Below are 21,549 nucleotides of genomic sequence, written 5' to 3'. Positions count from 1 at the left end.
ATGATGTACTTTATTGAATATCTACTGTCAGATATTGGAGGCAGAAAAATGAAGAATGCTGACCACTGCTTTAAAGGAATGCATGGGTTTTACGGTAGAAACAAACCCATATATAACTAGCTAGGACATAAACTCATGGTAAGGTGGTATATTGTCATGAGTATAGTATTTGTTTCTCATATTAGCAAAGAAGACTTAAAAGTCTAGTCAAGTCAACTAGACTTGAAGAGCAGAATAGTTATTCACCAGGAATAAAAAGAAAAGGAGACAGAGATGTAATATATGGTGATTAACATAACAATAAAAATTAAAAAAAAAAAAAAAAAGAAAAGGAGACAGAGACAGGGACAGAGAGATGGCGAAAGAGAAAATGAAACAGAAGGAAATATTATTGCATTATTAGAGTGACCTGAGAAGGAAATAAGTACATGGTCAACTTGTGAAATAATGGAGTCCATTGTGGAGCATTGGAATACAAATTTAGAAATATAACTTAAGATCTGGTTAGGAAGAGAATCAATTTTATTTTGCATAAAGCAAAGTTATATGTGTGAATTTAGGAGAGTAAATCTTGTAACAGCTGACTTTGCATGGGCAAGAAGAGGTGCTAAAGGTGTGAAGGCCAATTCCACTTTTTGATTAATTTACTCATAAGATGATAAAGATATAGGGCACAATCAGTGGCCATGGGAAGGAAGGGCAAGTGCAAGGGACCTATTAAGTAGAATGGCTGGAAGTTCTAAAAGAAAAAAGGTTTCCAAATGCAGAGTTAAAAATAGTCTGCTTCAAAAACTGTAATTGAGGCTGGGCTAAGGTAGTTTTCATTGTGTTTTGTTAATGTGATACTTTCCTTCTGGGATTGATGATTTCCTTGGTTAAAACTCGAGACAGTTTCTTGGATTGTGTTATTCTGTACACAATTAAATTGCATTCTTATAATTAGATCATGGTTATTCAACATTCATTCTTCTGATGTTTGACATGAAGCTTCAACAAAGTAAGATAAAATACATTCATTTGGAGGATAAGTAATTTTTTTTTTTAATTACGAAGATTCCTGGTAATTACAATCTGACTCTGAAGAAAAGAATCTGTTTTTAACAGGGTAACTTTATACAGCATTGTGCTAAGAACACATCTTATTTTTTGACATGTTAATGTTGAATATCATTTGAGTGTGAATTTTAAACATAACACTCTATCTTATTGTCTTATCTTATACACAGACACGCTCTGACACACACGTGCACATATACCTACACACTTCAGTGATAGCTTATTAGATTCAAAAACAAATATTTTATAGTAATTACTCCTTGATTATAGGAAACTAATAAATTTTAAGATTACTGATTTATTACTATTTTTAATAGACTATTTTTAGAGCAGTTTTAGGTTCACAGCAATGTTGAGAGGGAGGGACAGAGACTTCCCATATACTCTCTGCCCCCACAAACGCAGAGCCCCATTATCAACATCTTGTACCAGGGCTGTACATTGGTTACAACTGATAAACCTACACTGACACAACATTATTACCCAAAGACCATAATTTTTACAACACTTCACTCTTAGTTTGTATATTCTGTGGGTTTGACAGATGTATAATAACATGTATCTACCATTATAGTATCGTACAGAGTAGGTTTGCTTTCCTAAAAGTCCTCTGTGTTCAGCCTGTTCATCCATACCTCCCCACTAACTCATGGCAAGAACTGTTTGTTTGTTTGCTTGTTTTTGTCTTCATAATAAAAATGTATTGCTGAGCAATTTTCCACTGAGCTGATATATCATAATAAGAGATGCATTTACTCATCTCATATATTTAGATTTTATGTAGTTTTCTGTTATTATAGATAATGTCCACTATCTTCTTTTTTTTATTATGTTCAGTTTGTTTGTTTTTTTATTGTCTCTATTGTTTTGCCTTTTTTCAAATATCATGTAATAGGAATCATTCAGTATGTAGCCTTTTCAGATTGTCTTCTTGCACTTAGCATTAAGCACTTAAAGTTCCTCCATGTCTTTTCATGGCCTGATACTCATTCTTTTTAGTACAGAATAATATTCCATTGTCTGGTTGTACCAGTTTATTTATTCATTCACTTGTTGCTTCCAAATTTTGGCAATTATGAATAAAGCTGTTATACACATCTGTGTGCAGGTTTTGGGGCGGACATAGTTTTCAAATCATCTGGGTAAATACCAAGGAGTACAATTGCTGGATCTTATGATAGGACTATGTTTAGTTTTATAAGAACTTGCCAAACTGCTTTCCAAAATGGTTGTACCATTTTATATTCTCAGCAGTAAGGAATGAGAATTCCTGTTGCTCCACATCTTCACCAGTTGGTGCTTTCAGTGTTCTGGATTTTGGCCCTTCTAATAGTTATGTAGTGTTATTTCATTGCTGTTTTAATTTGCACTTCTCTGATGACATATGATATAGAGCATCTTTTAATATGCATATTTGCCATCTTTATCTCTTCTTCAGTGAGATGTGTGTTGAGGTGTTTGGCCCATTTTTTTAGTCAGGATGTTGGTTTTTTTTTTTTTTTGCTGTTGCGCTTTAAGAGGTTTTTGTATATTTTGGATAACACTCCTTTATCAGATATGTCTTTTGCAAATATTTTCTCCCAGTCTGTGGCTTGTCTTCTCATTCTCTTGACAGTGTCTTTTGCAGAGCTTAAGCTTTTGTTTTTAATGAAGTCCAGCTTGTCAATTATTTCTTTCATGGGTCGTGCCTTTGGCGATATATCTAAAAAGTCATTGCCAAACCCAAAGTTATCTAGATGTTCTTCTATGTTATCTTTTTTTTTAAGATTTTATTTATTTATTTGAGAGAGACAGACGTAGTGACAGAGAGCTCGAGCAGGGAGGAGAGGGAGAAGCAGATTCTCCGCTGAGCCGGGACTTGATCCCAGGACCCTGGGATCATGACCTGAGCCAAAGGCAGATGCTTAACCGACTGAACCACCCAGGTGCCCTATCTTCTAAGAATTGTATAGATTTGCATTTCACATTTAGATCTATCATCTATTTTGAGTTAATTTCTGTGACAGATATAAGATCTTTGTCTAATTTCTTTTCTTTATATGTGGTTGTCTGGTTGTTCTAGCACCATCTGTTGAAAAGACTATCTCTGGGGCACCTGTAAGGCACACATCAGAGGACAGGAGAAAGGCTTAAGCACGTGCGCAGTCTGGGTTCTCCCAGCAACCTCCAGCCCAAGATGGCACCAGGAGAATCTTAAAAAAAAAAAAAAAAAAGACTATCTTTGCTCTGTTGTATTACATTTACTTCTTTCTCAATCATTAGTTGACTATATTTATGTGTATCTATTTATGGGCTCTTTACCTGTTCTGCTGATCTATTTGTCTATTCTTCACCAACATCATGCTGTCCTGATTATGCTACTTCATAGTAAGTCTTGAAGTCAGGTAGTTTCAGTCCTCTGACTTTCTTCTACTCCATCAATATTGTGTTGAATATTCTGGTCTTTTGCCTTTCCATATAAGCATTGGAATTAGTACTTTTGTTCCCTAAATTGTGTTTTATATTTCTTCATTCACTATCAATATCAAAACACAAAATAAGTGGTATTGTTGGAATGGAGCATGTTCAATGAATTAGAATCCAGATAGAGTTGTACATGATCAACAACTTTGAATTCATATATACTTTTTATAGACTTTCCTAAATATAGAAAGTACAGAGCATTTTAATAACTAGTTCATCAATACTCTCCTTTTATGTTTCATCTTATCCACTTTCCTTCCATAACCATTATAAGCTACTTCACTAATTCCTAAGCATTTGATTCCAAAGAGTAACAAGACAAAACAAACTTCTGACCACTGACGAAGTTAATGGTACGCTTTCTTTTGATTACTGTGCTTTAGGTGTTTTTAACAAGACTTATTTTGAATTCTCCAGAAGGAACTTACCTTGCTACTTTACTGCTTATACGTCTACATTCTCCCCCTCAAGTGACAAGTGATTGAATTCTAAAAACTGTGACCCAGGATATAAAAAGTAGCTCTAGAGTTGCTTTTCACCTTTCAAATACATTGTAAATTTGTATACATGGTATATGTGAAAAGTAATTTCACTTATGGAATTAATGACACAAATACATTAATGCATGCAGTGTAGCATTTCAACATGTTTGTACTCTACAAAGCTACTGAAACTCTGAAAGAAAATAAGGAAGTACAAATGCTGATGAGACAGATTCACATGATATGAAAGCAAGAACAAACTCCCCGAAGATCTGTTCTTTACATATCTGTTTTACATCTCTCTGAAACACTGTGGTTAATAAAATTCAGGGAAATAGTTTAGAGAATTTCATAGCCTCTGTTGATTATTGGAGTTTGTTGTCTCTGATAAAAGGTTGGAGCTCCTAGTATGCGTAGTTTAGTGTGCACATAATCACTCTGTTAAAATGTGAAGGGCCTTCCAAGTACTGCAATTACAAGTAGAAAGTTTAAGTGATTTGCGAAGCAAAAGGTTCTTGAACACAATGAGAATCATTTAGATAGTTTTCATGTTGCCAAGCTTCATTATTTAAACTTTTTTCCTGTCTGAAAATTGTGATGGCTCACTAACTTTAAACATCTATTTAATTGTAGGATTTTTTTTAAGCTCTAAAAATATAACCATCAGTCGCAAAATTAAGAGATTCTTAGATTATGTTTTAATGAATGCTCATTCATCCCAAGCCATATTAAATAAAATAGGAGGAAAAAATATATCTAGATTCTAATTTTAAAACAATCTTACAAAATAATGACAGAGTAATCTAATAGGGACAAATAAAAGATACATTTACAAATTTAAGAGACTATATGAATGTATTAAAGTGGTTTGGGGTTGCAAACTTTTCATTGGTATTTCTTCACAAGCTACACATGATTAGATATTTTAATTATTATTTTGCAATTTTCCTTGTGAAAAATGGAGCAATTTTCATAGGACTTTAAGAATGAAGAGGAGAGTTTGAAACTTTAAAATGACATATTGAAACTTTAAAAATGTGACTGCAAGATATAAAAAAATCAGTTCTTTTACATTTATAATAAAATTATCAGCGGACAACCTACAATATCCTGAAACAAACATTTAACCTAATGGCATAGTTTAAGATATAATTTTAAATTATAAGACATATCAAAATATTTTTAAGGTTTTATTTATGTATTTATTTATTTTAGATAGAGAAGGTGAATGCACATGGGTAGGGGGGAGCAGAGGCAGAGGGAGAGAGAATCTCAAGCAGACTCTACGCTGAGCATAGAGCCTGATATGGTGCTCAGTCTCACAACCCTGAGATCATGACCTGAGCCAAAACCAAGAGTTGGATGCTTAACCAGCTGAGCCACCCAGGCACCCCTCAAAAAATATACATATATATTTTTAAAGGTTTGTCTTATTTTTTTAAGATTTTATTCATTTATTTGACAGAGAGAGAGAGAGACAGAGGGAACACAAGCAGGGGCAGAGGGAGAGGGAGAAGCAGGCTTCCCATACAGCAGGGAGCCCGACCCTGGGCTCCATCCCAGGACCCTGGGATCATGATCTGAGCTGAAGGCAGGACGCTTAACCGACTGAGCCACCCAGGCATCCCTCAAAATATATATATATATATATATATAAAGATTTTATTTATTTATTTGGCAGAGAGATACAGAGAGAGAACAAGTAGGCAGAGAGGTAGGCAGAGGGAGAGGGAGAAGCACGCTCCCCACCGAGCAGGGAGCCCGATGCCGGACTCGATCCCAGGACCCTGGGATTATGACCTGAGCCGAAGGCAGCCGCTTAACCAACTGAGCCACCCAGGCGCCCCCCTCAAAATATATTTTTATAAAGTATTTAGTCTTAGCCAAAAAAATCCTATTTTTATAATTACTATGATTTGATTCATAATAGCCAAGTGTTTTATTGACTGGGATGGTTATACTTTAGTTTCTTACTTTTTAACGTGGTGAAAAAAATATCAGCATGCAAAAAGTAGATCCTTACTTCCACTACCAAGTGCAATAGATAATTTCTTAAGAATTCTCCAAGGAAAGAGATTAGATACATATGTGTATTTTAAAATGATGTTTTATATGCATAAACATGTTACACATAAATTGCTGATTCTTCATTAGAATCATATGTAGTCTTCTGCCTCTTTTTTTTTTTGGATGTTGGTACTTTATGAAGTTTGCTCTTTTAGTTCTCATCTCTATTATTTTATATCTTAATTATAATTCTCTTACCTCTAGTAAGATATTTATATTTAAGAGCATAATTGATTTTTTTTTAATTTTATTTATTTATTTGACAGAGAGAGAGAGAGAGATCACAAGTAGGCATACAGGCAGGCAGAGAAAGAGGGAGAAGCAGGCTTCCCGCTGCACACAGAGCCTGATGCAGGGCTTGATCCCAGGATGCTGGGATAATGACCTGAGCTGAAGGCAGAGGCTTAACCGACTGAGCCACCCAGGCGCCCCAAGAGCATAATTGATTTAAACTTTAGATTTGTTTGTGATAATTCTGGAAAATATATTCAAACATTTATATTTGAATCCTTTGCCCCTGATGATTATTATGAAGCATTAAAATATTTAAGCCAAAAATTAAATATTCAAGTCTTAATTATTTTATAAATTTATATGATCCATTAGTTTTATTTCAATTCTACTATAATAAAAATAATGTATCTATCCTATTTTGTCATCCCCCCAATTATTTGTTTTAATATCAATATTCATACAATAGGAACTATACTCTCATTAAATTGATAAACACTTTGTATTAATCGAGATTAACATATAGATTAAGGATTCGCTGGTTATTATTGAGATTAATAAAAGTACATAATGTTCTATGTGTTGGTAATTCTAAAGTTTCCAACAATTCTGTAAACAACATCTTCACCAAAATTATTTTTTTTAAAGATTTTATTTATTTATTTGACAGAGAGAGAGGGAACACAAGCAGGGGGAGTGGGAGAGGGAGAAGCAGGCTTCCTGTTGAGCAGGGAGCCGGATGCGGGCCTCGATCCTAGGACCCTGGGATCATGACCTGAGCCAAAGGCAGACCCTTAATGAATGAACCACCCAGGCGCTCCACCAAAATGATTTTTAAAAGATACGTTCAGTTCATGTAGATTTTTAAAATTTGTTATGAGTTCTACTTATCATTTTTGTTCTTTATCTTTTAGTGGGGAATACATATACTACCCTTATATTTGACAAACCTTCCAAATATTTCTTACTTAAAGGATAATTTAACAACTACAAAAGAAATGTACAAGTGTGAGACAAAATGGCTACATGACTGCTTTAAATTTGCTTGGAATTAAGAAATTTCATATACCCCATGATCTATAGCAGTGTTTCTCAAATTGGAGTCCACAGATGTATTTTGCAGGTTCTGAAAAATGTTCTAAATCTTTTGAAAACTTGTTTCTACATTGATCCAAACTGAGAACACTGGCTTAGAGAATTTTTAAGAATTATTTAGGAGTTTGAAATACAAGGAGGGTCAAAATAAAACATCAATTCTGTCCATGGATAGAGTATTTACATCTTTCAGACTCAAATTTGTATCCTTTAAAAAGTGGGTATTAACATAATAATCATTTAAATTCTTTTCAGTGCTGAGTTTCACTGGTTTTGTGCTTTAATTGTTCTTACTCAAGTAAATATTCGAAGCACCATGATACATACTTGTACTTAATTTTTACAGACATTCTCAGAAGTGCCTTCTCTTAATCTAAATAAAAAGCTTCATTTAACTTTTGATCATCATGATAATTGAGGTAGCTTACTAAAATATTCCTGCTTCAAAGACATTTCTTTTAGAATTTAAATATTCTTTATCTTTTTCAAGACCATAATTAAGCTAAATGTTTCCTTTTGCTGGTAAAAGATACACACAAACAGACACACAGATATACACACAAATAAGAAGATAGATAGGTAGACAAATACAGAAGTATCTGTAGAAGATAAAGGTATGTATGTTTGTTACGGAGCCATTTAGCCTATTGAGTTTATTCTTTAAGTTTTTAAAATTATTAAACTTTTAAAAAAGCATAGCTCTTTCTATAAGTGCAAATTATGTAAAATTATTTCTGGAGAGGTATTTATATGTTGTATACAGGAAAAATAAAAGTAATACATATATGCTATATATACACAGAACATAAAACAACATTAAATATAGTATTAATATTTTATATACACTTACAAAGTATGTAATGTACAGTATAATACACTATTTTAAATAAGTATTTAGCATATGATATACTAATAGTATTCCATGCAAGTTGCTTTGCTAGACGTTTTGCCTGTCAAGCACAGTGCCAATAATACACTGGCTTTGCTTATAAAGACAATTCATGTTGATTCATGTTCAACTTGCCATCACTAGGAATTTTCAAAGATTAGTTTGCTTTTGCCATGCTTAATATATAGCAAGAGTTTCCCACTTTATATTTATTTTGTTGGTATTTGTTGTGCTACCTTGAATTTATTCTTAGTAGTTTCATCTTGTGTTGGGAGGATAGGTATTTTTTTCCACTATTACTGTAAGTGACTAAGAAAACTTTTGAATTATTTCCTCTTATTCAAAATATAAGATGATATTCTATTAATTTGCATATTTCATGAACAGTATACTTATTTCTTCAATTTTGTCATTAAATAAAATTATGTTTAGCAATGGAATATCACTTAATATACCCTCTTAAGTTTCCCAGGGTTTTGCTGGATCAATGAGGTTTTTTTTGGCACACAGCCCCTAAACTAGCAGGCTGTGAGTTCTTCATTCACAATTTAATAATCAAAGTCACAATTTCTAACTTGTGGATTTAAATGTAGGAAGGAGTAACAAGCCTTGCAGAAATCAAATCAAGTGACATCTCTAGTTCACCTCTTAATGGTGTGGTTGTCATTGTTCTAAATTTTTCATTATCCAAGTATATCTTTCTTTTTATTTATTTATTTTAGAGAGAGAGTGCTAGTGCAAGGAGGGCTAGAGGGGGAGGGGCAGAGGGGGACAAAAGGGGGACAGTGGGAGACAGGCAGGCTCTGTGCTCACTGTGTGTATTCCAACCTGAGGACTGGATCTCAGGACCCTGAGATCTTGACCTGAGCTGAAGTCAAGAGTCAGATGCTAACCAACTGAGCAGGCCAAGCACCCCGAAGTATATCTTTCTATTAAAAGAAAAAAAGCACACATTAGTTTATTAGTTGCTTTGTTAAATGTATGATTTTTTTCCCTTATTTTTTTTTATTTGGTTGATACACAGTTACATTAGTTTCCATGTACAACATAGCAATTCTACTTCTCTATACATCATGTGATGCTCACCACAAATGGAGCTCCCACCCGTCACCATACAACACCATTACAGTATCATTGACTATATTCCCTATGCTGTGCCTTTTGTTCCCATGACTTACTAATTCCACAATGGGATGCCTGTATCTCCCACTCCCCTTCACCCATTTTGTCCATCCACCCACTCCCTTCCTCTCTGGCAGCCTTTAGTTTGTTCTTTATTTATAGGTCTGATTCTACTTTTTGTTTGTCCATTCATTTGTTTTTCTTAGATGTTACATGTGAGTGAAATCATATGATATTTGTCTTTCTCAGACTTATTTCACTTAACATAATACTCTCTAGGTCCAACCATGTTATTGCAAATGGCACTATCTCATCATTTTCATGTCTGCATAATATTCCATTGTATATATAACAATGTATGATTTTTAATATAGCTCTTAACAAATAGATTGTATCTTCACATATCTCTGAGCATCAACTTTTTTTTCCACTTTTAAGACTAACACAAAAATACCATTTCTCGGATGTTAGTTACTGCACTCATCTGTCAGACGTGAAAATCTTTCATTTTTAAAGAGTGTAAAGATAAAAGGCTATATAAAATTAGGGTAATCCTCTGCAGTCTAAATTCTTGTGAATGGGATGAGCTTGCAGAATTTAAATCAGACCAGCCTCCCAGTAGAGTTTCCAGTAAAAGTAAAGACTGAAATAGACCACTGGTAGTGAGTATGAGTTCATCACTGTTACTCAAATGGATTGTTTTGGAATATTGGACCAAGTCAAAGTCACACAAGGAAAAGTAATTTAAAAAAAACAACTTTCAAGATCGTGACATTCACTCCAAATGCTTTCTGAAAATGGCTTACTTGTTTTAAATTTAGTCTTATGCCAAAAATTTTCCAAATTGTTTCTATTTTGACCAATGATCAACACAGCTGTAATATTTCTTTTAAAAAACATGCCTCTTTCTTTAATATTTTTGGGTAGCTAGACTCCTGCATAATAGATATTTTAAATCTCATGATATTTCCATGATGGAGTATTTCTTCCCTTGCTGGGGATGCTGATATTTACCCTTCTGGTGCTGCAGTGTTCCTGAAATCATAATCCAGTTACCTTTGTGTCACAGTATTATTTGCTAGCAGCTCCTGTCATTTGTATTTCATTGTGGAATGTGAACATATAAATGGTTTACATCTGAGAAATCATTCACAGGTATATGGCTCAAAAAGGAAGCTATTGAAAGTGCAGCTGATAGACTACCCTTGGCCAACATACTTCCCAATTGGTTCTTTTTCATTGAGACTAAAAAGTTCTGCAAAGTATCTAGAATGGCTTTTGAGCAGTGGGGAAGCCTTCATGGCCATCAGTGACAGTGACATATCCTAATTTTTTTTCCGTGGTATGCATTTTGTTCTTTTCTCCTTCTGGATCATTTCTATTATTTCTTCAAGTCTCAGTTTAAAGGTAAGTTCCAGTTGGGCACAATTCCTGGCTCTTGTCCCTTTCTCAGAGATTGACATGGGTGTCTTTTCTTTATTCTACTTATAAAGGATTTATGTCTCTAATAGAACAGTAATTAGAAAATATTATTACTTTTCATTTTGTTCTCTATGTTGTAAATCTCGTATGGGCAAAGACTGATTTTTCTATCTCTTTATATAAATAAGAAAAAGGATGGAAGGCCTGTATTCATTATGGTGGGGGCTGGGACACAGGTGCAAAAGTGTAGAGAATCGAGTCATGAAAAAGGGCAAAGTTCTACTGAAGAAAGACTTTGAAGTCTGATTCAGGGTTCTTTTTTAGAGCAATCAAAGATGTAGGGCAGCAAGCTGGATGGAGGAAACTTTTTTTTTTTCAATCAGTCCGTGTACGACTGGAAATCATATTTACCATTTAGCGAATGTGGAAAAAAGAGGAGAACCATGCCAATAAAGAAGGCTTGAATCTCAATAGAGATAGCTTATCTTCCCAGCAATTTATTAATTAATCGGCTGGTATATATCAAAAACCCAACTTGTACCCAGTACCCACATAATTGTAAATCAATGCTTACTAAATTGTACCTGCCTAAGGTATTGTTACAATGAAAATGTAAGACTAAGTTCTGATTAAAAAGTAAATGAGCCATAATAATGAAGTGAGACACTTGGGAACATCCAGAATGAATATCTGTAAATTCATCCTGGCCACCTAAGAAAATTGCCTTAAGTTCCATAATTTAGTAACTTGGTAACTTAGAGTTATTTCTTGATTATTATCTTGAGCTTTATCTTCCAAAACTGTATAAATATATGTATATGATTTTTAAAAATATTAATTTTTATAGTGTTTCCTAGAAGAAAAATGGCTATCTTAAACACTTTAGCCAGGGACATAAATTGATTTTCTTCATTTTTTTAAATTCCAAGACTGAAATTTAGTATTCAGAACAAATGTTTATACTGCTATATTTAAAAGCTACAGGAAAAATTCAAAGATTTATTGCATAGGTTATTTCATTACATGCTTTGGCTGTTTATTGCCTTTCTACTTTCAAGACCCAATCCTGTAATGAGTGGTAGAAAGTATATAAATAACCTTAGAAATTCCCTTGTTTCTCTGACCTTTCAGGAAAAAAAAGAGGAACACTGATCAATATGCAAACTATGTGTTGAATTAATCTGCATAAAGCTATTCTAATTTAAGTTCAGGTGACTGGAAATTTATTACATTATGGAATTTTTAATATACACTCAAATAATTGTGAATTTAAAATAAAAAGCAAATATAATGAAATTTTAAACAGTGAGCGTGACTATATATTGAGTTTGCCAAGGAACATTATAGAATCAACTACTCCATAAAGCTTTAAAAAGAATTGTAGTTCCTTATTTCCATAGAATAACTTAGATGTGGTTTAGCTTTAAGGGAATAGTTTAGATTGGGTGTTTCCATCTGATTGATCATAACCAATCAACTAACTCTAGCTCCTAATATGGTTGATTAGATGATCACAGTCTCAGGCTACAATTTCCATATGGCTTATATGGAAATATCTATGGCTTAGATATTTGAAATGCCAGCTGGTACCAAGATACCAGCAATATATGAGAAGCGAATAAGGCAAAAGACTTGGGACTTGGGTACTAGAATTTTCATGTAGGAAACAAGTTATTGACAGTGTCTCTCGCATATTTCAAAGGCCCGTGTGACAGCATACCATGCTCCTTTTTGCAAGAGATCAAGGAGAGGGTCATCTCTCCTTTTTCTCTCTTCTCAGTGGCCTTACCCCCAAATCATTTAAAAATCTGGGTGAGTAAGCGCACTGTACCAGAATAAGGGCTTTGACTATAAAATATTTTTAAAGTCCTTTTAACGATTCCTTTTAGTTATGGGTTATATAAAAACCAAGATTTGAAAAGCATATTGGAGCAGGCTAGAAACTCTATTTTCTACAGATTCCAGTTGGAGCCATATCCCTGGGACTGACTTCTCATAAGTAAGACATTTACATTTTCACAATCCATAGATGAAATAAGGCAAGGAAAACATTCAGAGAGGTGATAGAGCAAAATTATAGGACCCTAGATAAAAACAATATTCAGTGGTAGGAAGGGAGACCACAGTACTACACACGTCAGTTTGATAATTCTGACAGCGTGCCCTCAACAATGTGCATCCCAAAAAGCCAAGGGCTATTCTCTGTCCCCCACTAATATGCTGAATGATGTTCCTTTTATGCATTAATAATTGAATGTGCTCTCCCTTCAGGATAGGGCTTGTGGTTCCATATGGTTTTCTGAAGACTATATTTAAACACTATATTTATATAGACTATATTGTTGACATATGTGGGAAGTAATATTCAATATTTTATTTTGAGAACTCATCAAATCACATTATATAAGTTGTAAATCCTTACACCCTCTTCAGTGTTCATTGTCATAGCCATTTCCTCCAAATGGGGGGATGCTGGTGCTGTCACTCCAGGGGGCCTAAATGAAAGTAAAATCCTGAAGTATTTTCTCAGTTCTTAAGAAAAGGTCATTTCTATCATATGTTAAGAACCTTAGCCTTCTGTATATTGTACATCTGAGACAAATATAGTACTGTATATTAACTATACTGAAATTAAAATTAAAAACTTATAAAAAAACAAAAGTAAAAAAAAAGAACAACAGCAAAATGAAAACTTTAGCCTTCTGATACACCATTGTTACTCCTTGTCAGTAACTTAGGGTCCCGCCTAGATGGTAGAATTTTTATATGTGCCATGAAGGCTTTCTCATTCCTTAAAAGACCTTACTTCTATATAGTTTGACAGATTTTAGTTTCAATAAGAAATAACCACCTTAACTTCAAATACTCAGAAGAGAGAGGATAAAGTAACAGTACCTTAGAGAAACAGTAAGGTGTATATAACCAATAGCTAATTCTTTTTTTTTTAGGCACTTCTGTATGTTTTAATTTATTTTTTATCTGTTTTTTAATTTTATTTTATTATGTTATGTTAATCACCACACATTACATCATTAGTTTTTGATGTAGTGTTCCATGACTCATTGTTTGCGTATAACGCGCAGTGCTCCATTCAGTACGTGCCCTCCTTAATGCCCATCACCAGGCTAACCCACACCCCTCCCCTCTAGAACCCTCAGTTTGTTTCTCAGAGTCCATAGTCTCTCATGGTTTGTCTCCCCCTCTGATTTCCCCCCCTTCCATTTTTCCCTTCCTACTATCTTCTTTTTTTTTTAACATATAATGTATTATTTGTTTCAGAGGTACAGGTCTGTGATTCAACAGTCGTACACAATTCACAGCGCTCACCATAGCACATGCCCTCCCCAGTGTCTATCACCCAGCCACCGCATCCCTCCCACCCACCACAACTCCAGCGACCCTCAGTTTGTTTCTCAGAGTCCGATAGCTAATTCTTACCTAATGGCAAATAATTTGTTGGGAAGAAAGGAAGTAATCATAAAGGCCCGATGAATAGACTTGGGAAATTTGGGGAGTAAGAAGTGGAAAAGATGTGGGTGCAAAAGTACTGCTGATTTCTGTCCTCCAGTTGCTCCTTACTCTGCATCTTTATCCAGCTGGATCATGAAGTTGGACATTGAAGTTAAGGTCAGCACCAAAAATTGCAGGTGACAATTCACTGCCTTGTTAATGGGTAAATGCCTTCTGCTTTTTTGTTTTCACATGAGTTTGTACCAGACCTCATACCTCAGCAATGGGATTACTTAGCTGTATTTCCTGATTACATTTTTCTGGACAGAATATCAGTCAAATACTTTGTATGAAGAACTCAGTTATAGTCACTTGATTCTATCTTGCCTCCCCTTCTGTCCTCCAAACCATCATCCAATGACCATGTTGGTTGTCAAAGGGAACGCGTTACAGAGAGAGAATGGGCTGGCAGTTGCTCTCGTATCATTAATTTCTTACCAAAAACATATTGGTTTTTTTTCAGGCTGTATACATTTTCATTGTCAACACGAAATTGTTGTCATAATAAAAGTATGGTTCATGGTGCTTGTCCCATTCTCTCGACCCTCATTTGAACCACACTCTTAAAGTGATGTTACTGTCACTCTAGGGATAGTAAAAGCAGGGGAGGAATCCATTTGTCCTTCCATAAAAAATAAAGTCATAAAGTGATAGTATAATAAAGGAATTAGAAATTCTTCAGTACTTGGATTATATTCAATTCCATTGAATGAATTATATAGATTGAGTTTCCTTGGCCTTTATAACATTTCAGAGAAATTTGCCAAAATTAATTAAGCTGTAGTACCAAATAACTGAGTTCAGATTTAGAGCTTCCTTGTTTCAGATATCCAATGATATTTGTGCCAGTTAAAAACTTGGACAAAATTAAATAGCTAAAATGATGATGTGATATCTAGATATTCTTTACATAATCTAAAATACGAGGGATTCTATATTACACTATTAATATTTTTGATAATTTGGTTTAATAGCAACTCCTTTTTTCTTTTCCTTTCCTCAAGTGGATCTTATTTAAAGTAAAATTATTTACCTGCAGCTAATGTTATGATTTTGCATTTTATTCCATTGATCTTATTCCTCTCAATAGAACTCTGTAAAAATTCTGCAGAAAGTATTTTGTAGCCACATATAAAATTTTCACAATGTGACAAGCTGATCTTACATTAAAATATATATTTTTCAGTAGGGCTTGAGAAAATTGTACAGTCTTATAAATGTTAGTATCATTTTAAAACAAAAATTAAATGTTGGGGTAGGTTGTGGGCATCTTCCTAAAACTCTTTTCTTTGTTTTTGCTTCTTAATAGTCATCATTTAAAAAAAAAAGGACTTGATACTTTGTAGAATCTGTATGTGTTGTAGTCAACCCATCAGCAGGTTCCCATTAATAAAAGTCACTACTAGGAAGAATCATTGCTGCTAAACACATTTTGTAGTTTCTTCAGCTGGCAAATATTTTCTCTGTTTCTTTTTTCTCCTGACCAGATGCCTACAACAAAATTGCTGTAGTTTCGAAATTAGTAAGCTGATTATTTTACAGAAAATAATTAACACAGAATATGTTTTATACAAATATTGTAGTAATACACATGGCACTCCTATTAGACAGAATAAAAAATCAAATTCAGAATTTTTCATTAAAAAAGTTTTTATGGAAACAAAATACTTTAAATCACATAATTCCACATTTTGCAAAACTGAATGAATGTGTTTCTGCAAACATTTCCCTCCTTAAGCAACATTTACAGAGTGAGTCCTGTGCCAGGGGCTGAGCTAGGTCTGGGGCTGCAAAGAAGACAACAAAGCAGGGGCTTCCTTAAGTGATGGAATCCCCACTTATAAAGTCCAGAGGTTTATGTAAGGAAGGACAAGGTTATTGGGGATTGTTAGCCCAAGGAATTTGGCAAATGCTTGGAATACCTGTGGTGGAATATGTGAGTGAGTTCACTGAGTAGAAATACACAAAAGAGTTTGTAAGCAGGATTAAAGGTCAACTGAGAGTATAAACCAAGAATTCACAGTATTGCCTATTTATAAGTTTTATCAGAGTTATCTACCGCAAAACAGTCCTTTTTTGAAAGACCTAATATAATGACTCCTATACCTATGGCTTGATTAAAAAAAAAATGTTAATCAGAGTCCCAGTTTACAAAAAGCTTCAGGATACAAGCAGTGCTTCTACATGCTAAAATTTATTCTAGAAAAGGATGGAAGGTGATAAAAGGAAACAGTTATACAGCTACTGAAATGAGTAACCTGTTTAGAAATAATTCGAAGTGACAGAACAAAATTATTTTCAAACAGATTTATGGATCTCTCTTCTTTCTCCACCAAGATATACGGTGGGTTTGATGTTTACCTTATTCCATTTTTTCTCATTTAACTTGGTGTGCACAGGAACTAAGTCCTTGGATTTCTCACTGTGTGTGAGACACTGAATATGACAATGAGGAGGCATATTGTGGTGGCAAATAGATTAGGTGGAGGGCAGGGATTTACTGGAGAATAGAACAAAAAGAAGCAATTATGAAAGAAAAAGGTGACACACTAGAAAATCTATCTTCATTTTGTTTTATTTTCTGGATCTATGTAATAGGAAAATTTTGGAGATTGGTTTTCTTATATCCTTAACTAACCAAGCACAAGAATGTTACAAGAGCAAATGAGGCTGATCCACAGCAAAGAGACCCAAAGACAGATAAAACTATTCAGTAGGATAATGCCCTGACTGGTCAGGAGCTGATGGAAGCCTGAGGTTTCCTCTGTAGTAGAGTGTTAGGAAATAACTGCATTGCCCAAGCATTGTGACTCATGATGAAATGAATTGCTTGGGGAATTTGACATCGCTCCTCAATGTTCTGGACCTTTTAACACTTAGGTTTGATTGGGGACTTTCTAACCAAGCTGATTTGATGGTATTACAGAACATTTTCATAACTTGTGCTTTATTCCATTACAGTAACACATTGAAACATGTTTTGTAGTTTCTTTGAAAATCCCCTTTTACCCTAAAGGAAACTCTGTATTTGCCATGTATTTATATATGTTCACCAAACAGTTGTATCTTCTGCTTTGGATTTCTTTATAAATAGCACTACGATCCTCCCTAAAATAAGTAGAAAATATTTGAAAATGTTGGAAAAAGGTGTGAGGAAACTCATAACTGCTTAGAAAAACCTAAACCCATTTGAAAATCATTGGAAATTCTCATTTCATACATCAGTTTTTCTGTGTCTCACTAATAAAACCATAATAACATAAAAGTAAAGGATCAGGAATATTTAAAAACAGATTTTAGGTGTAGTGAAAATATTTAAATGATATAATATCATAAAAATATATAAATGTATTCCATTTTGTGTGTGTGTGTGTGTGTGTGTGTGTGTATACACACACATTCATTAGTCCATGGACCGACGGGGGAGGGGGGATGGTCTACATAGGCAATGGGGATTAAGGGAGGGTGCTTGCAATGAGCACCAGGTGTTGCATGCAAGTGGTGAATCACTAAATTGTACACCTGAAACTAATGTCAAACTGTATGTTAACTAGTTGGAATTTAAATAAAAGCTTGGAAGGAAAAAAGTATATAAATATATTATCCATAGCTAATTAATTTGTATTGATTTTAGTGATCCTTTGATATAAACTAGTTAAACCTCTCCTTTTACAGAGCAGATATTAAGGCCCAGAGTCCCATCTAATGAGATACTCAGTGGCAGAGCCAGAATTACTGATTCTAGGAGCAGCTCACTTTCCACCAATATCTCCATAGAAGAGTGTAGCTTCATATTATTATGACAGTTTTTGTGCCATTTTATAATTCCTTTTTGATATATTATTTTCAATATAATAATACCTATTAATTTATATAGACTTGTACTCTTTGCCAAAGTTATATTCAGAAAGTGAATGCATTCCTATTTATATAACTTATCACAGATCCTGAGCTGTTTCTTGGCTTGTGTTTCTTGGCCAGAGATAAAAAGATTATTTTTCATAAACAAGAAGAAACACCTAAATAAACTGCCTATCTAGCTAAGGATTTATATCCCAACTTCAAACACAAGTCTTTAAGTAATTCTAAAACAGAATTCCGTTTTTTTGTCAACTCAAAAAGAGATAACATGAATCCTATAGCTGAGCTGTGAGCGTTTCATTATATTTGAGTTCATTTACCCACTCAGGCTTTCAGCTGACATCTGCAGAGCAAAATCAAGATCTCTTCTAGAAAATTGATTGATGGTGTGCCATATTATTTGTGAAGCTCATGTCTTCTAAATTTGAATTGTCTTATTTTAAATAAAATTTGAAACACACTAAAGACCTTTAAAATATATATTTGGCCAGAGAACAAGTGAAATTTGTATCAAAACTAAGTATCAACTCTTGCACATTTTAAGTTGGTGAAAGTTAAGAGGAATAAATAATAATCTGTTTTTAGAGAAAGCTTTGTCAAGATAGTTTAAATACATTTTCTGGGAAGTTTAGTGTGGACAACACAGTGTTAGGATCAGAATGTTGCTGTTTCACAATTTGCTGAAATTACCTAGTGGTAATCTTTTTTATTGTGCATATTTATTATCCTATACAAAGCAAATATGCATAAGGATATACCTGAGAAAAGTGCCAGAGAATATATTCTAAGTAACTACAATGCTGATGATTTATACTTGAGTCTCTGGACTCAAATCTTCATATTAAATCTTTATTTTAAGTTTGAATTAAACAAATTGCCTTCTTCTAGATACATAACCAAGTGACTTGTAGTACTCTGACTTTTAATTCAGTGTTTAATTTAACAGATTCTTTTTCTCTGGTGCTCCCTGTTACTAACTCCCTCGGTTACTAATGTTTGGACTGGAATGAGAAAAGTAGAACTTAGATGTTATTTCTGGCCAAAACAGATTTTTAAGATATGTTGTTTATATTATTTATTTGTTGGCAGTATATGTAATATAACATTGGTCTTTATTAAAATCCCTAATTTCTTTCACTTCTCTTGTAGAAACACCCTATTGCTATTTCTATTCCCCTTCCTGATTATAGAATACGGGTAGCAAACTGATGACTAACAGTTTGATGACTAACAAAATAAATTTTGATTTCCAGTCTACTGACCTGTGTTTAACAACACAGATATTTAAAAATGAGATTTGTTGCCAACATTTAATAACCATCAGCTTTCAAATAAAAATTTCATTTTTTTGTTGGTTCTTTAAAAAATAGGAAGATTTGGCAGCCTTTATATCTGCATTATCACTATGAGCCACAGTTCAGTTCTGTATTCATTAGTCGCAGCATTGTTATCCAGTTCTTCAGAAGCTGCATAACCCTTGGCCTCGTCCATTCTGACATTCACTTATTCCAGTTCTGCTTTTTTCAGCTCTTAACCATTAGTTTCATTATTCTACCTTTTGGGAAGAGAATGAGGTATAAACATTTATGGTAATTGATTCAGACAGTCTTAGAACTGGAGAAGACTTTGCATGTCTTCTAATAAAAAATCTCATTAAAAATGATGACATTAAAGCATATTTGGGCAGGTTAAGTGACATCCTAAGACTCTAAGCAACTTGGCCTCAAGCATACATCATTTAACACCAAATGTTCTGCTTTTTTCACTAGCTTAAGAAATTGATTGTGAAATAGTTGTAGAAAATTACACAGTATTTCACCAATAGAGATTCTTTTCAAGCAGTGTGGCTAATAAAAACTGTTTAAGAATCAGCTTTCTGGGAAAACAAACAAACGTGGGTTATAGCATTTGTTGATTTCCGTAATGTAAATACCGCCACCATGTCCAATTTCAAGCTACTGATGAGATGTCAACCACCTTATTAAATTCAAGAAGATTTAACAATGGCCTCCGTGAATCAGTAAGAGCCAGTTCCAGCCCACCAGACTAAATGTGTGATTCAAGGAGATTCTTATGTATCTTGTGGAGAAATTGAAGCCATTAACATACAGGCTTATTAAATAAGATCTTTTCTGTCGCACTGGCAAATCTATCAGAAATATCTAGCTCATTTATTAGAATATTTTCTTTTTATTGTATCTGTTGTCAGTTTAGATTGGCTAATGAAAATGCAATGACATCAGTGACACATATAAAAGCAAAATCAATAACTTTTATATAATTCATGTTTTTCATTTACTATACTAATCAAAATAAGCATACATAATGGATATTTTATATAATAATCTCTAAAGTAGAATCTCTAAATGTTACTGACTACAGAAAAATTACTCAAATTATTTGCCCTGCTATTGAGTTTGGCCTGGCTAAATGGTTTTGAATGGATCTTGGATTTTATGATGTCTGTCAGAAATGAATATTTACTTTAAATCTATTATTATTGACCTACATGTTCATCATTTTTTCTAAAATATAAAAACCCCTAATCTCATTAATAATAGTTATGATACGGCAAAATTCTTGTATTCTGATTTCTCTATTATAAACGCTTAAAACATTTTTTCAGGAAAAATTAATTTTTCCATTTTATTCTAGAAGAAACATGCTTACTTACATAATTGGAAATTTTTGATTTCCTAACTATTTAAGCAAAAAAAAACCAAATGATATTAGGAAAAATGATAGTAACTTATCTGAGAAAGTAAAATTATATTTAAGTTGTTTCCTTTAGTAATAACTAAATATATAGGAAGAAAAAATAATTTTTGGTAAAAGTTTTATACTGAAAACAAGTTTCAATACTTGATAATACATGATTAAAATATTATAACAAATATATATATACATGATTGTATATATGTGCATATATGCGTGTCTATTCCAGTTAATGCACATCCAATTCTATATCTAATTCCAGTACTCTAATGCAGTATTTTATTGAACTAATTGAATTAATTATCAATATAGGTAAGATTCATTTCTAAATAGAAAAATATATGTGTGTGCAAAGTAGCAGTTCAGATTTTTAGAGAAAATATTCATTTCACTTGTGATATGTTATTGTAACTCTCAGGGATCTATTTCAGACATGTTTTAAGTTAAAAAACTGAAATATTGTTTCTTCCTCATTCCATAAAATAGTATCTCTGCAGCAAAGAGAATTAGAACCTTTTACAATACTTGAGATCATACATTGTTCATATTACTCTATTTTCTAGCAGTTTTAATCTTATAATTGAAGAGAATGATTTTGTCAAGAAAACTGATTTTATAGAGCTGTTTTGGCAAAAT

General features: G+C 33.4%; 1 protein-coding gene across 1 annotated transcript in view; it reads left to right on the top strand.

Moving 5' to 3' along the window:
• Window positions 1-21,549, top strand: part of ST8SIA4 (ST8 alpha-N-acetyl-neuraminide alpha-2,8-sialyltransferase 4) — a 96,967-nt gene that overhangs the window by 45,327 nt on the left and 30,091 nt on the right. The window lies entirely within an intron of this gene.

The sequence above is a fragment of the Zalophus californianus genome, chromosome 5, assembly GCF_009762305.2.
Source record: "Zalophus californianus isolate mZalCal1 chromosome 5, mZalCal1.pri.v2, whole genome shotgun sequence".
Lineage (NCBI taxonomy): Eukaryota > Metazoa > Chordata > Mammalia > Carnivora > Otariidae > Zalophus > Zalophus californianus.
The sequence above is the reverse complement of the archived record's forward strand: the minus strand, read 5'-3'. Positions and strand labels throughout refer to the sequence as shown.